The sequence below is a fragment of the Triticum dicoccoides genome, chromosome 2A (genome assembly GCF_002162155.2).
Source record: "Triticum dicoccoides isolate Atlit2015 ecotype Zavitan chromosome 2A, WEW_v2.0, whole genome shotgun sequence".
NCBI lineage: Eukaryota > Viridiplantae > Streptophyta > Magnoliopsida > Poales > Poaceae > Triticum > Triticum dicoccoides.
In genome coordinates, this window is record NC_041382.1 from 539,081,451 (window position 1) to 539,082,400 (window position 950).

Below are 950 nucleotides of genomic sequence, written 5' to 3' on the forward strand. Positions count from 1 at the left end.
TTGTACTTGCCCGAGATTCGATCGTCGGTATCCCGATACCTTGTTCAATCTCATTACCGGCAAGTCTATTTACTCGTTCCGTAACACATCATCCCGTGATCAACTCCTTGATCACATTGTGCACATTATGATGATGTCCTACCGAGTGGGCCCAGAGATACCTCTCCGTCACACGGAGTGACAAATCCCAGTCTCGATTCGTGCCAACCCAACAGACACTTTCGGAGATACCTGTAGTGTACCTTTATAGCCACCCAGTTACGTTGTGACGTTTGGCACACCCAAAGTATTCCTACGGTATCCGGGAGTTGCACAATCTCATGGTCTAAGGAAATGATACTTGACATTAGAAAAGCTTTAGCATACGAACTACACGATCTTTGTGCTAGGCTTAGGATTGGGTCTTGTCCATCACATCATTCTCCCAATGATGTGATCCCGTTATCAACGACATCCAATGTCCATGGTCAGGAAACTGTAACCATCTATTGATCAACGAGCTAGTCAACTAGAGGCTTACTAGGGACATGGTATTGTCTATGTATCCACACATGTATCTGAGTTTCCTATCAATACAATTCTAGCATGGATAATAAACGATTATCATGAACTAGGAAATATAATAATAACTAATTTATTATTGCCTCTAGGGCATATTTCCAACACTGCCCACGATGGTGGGGGTGCGCTTGCCCCCCTAGGGCGCGCCCCCTACCTCGTGGGCCCCCTGTTGCCTCTCCGACTCCAACTCCAACTCCAACTCCATATATTGAGTTTCGGGGAGAAAAAAATCAGAGAGAATAAATCATCGCGTTTTACGATACGGAGCCGCCGCCAAGCCCTAAAACCTCTCGGGAGGGCTGATCTGGAGTTCGTTCAGGGCTCCGGAGAGGGGAATCCATCGCCATCGTCATCATCAACCATCCTCCATCACCAATTTCATGATGATC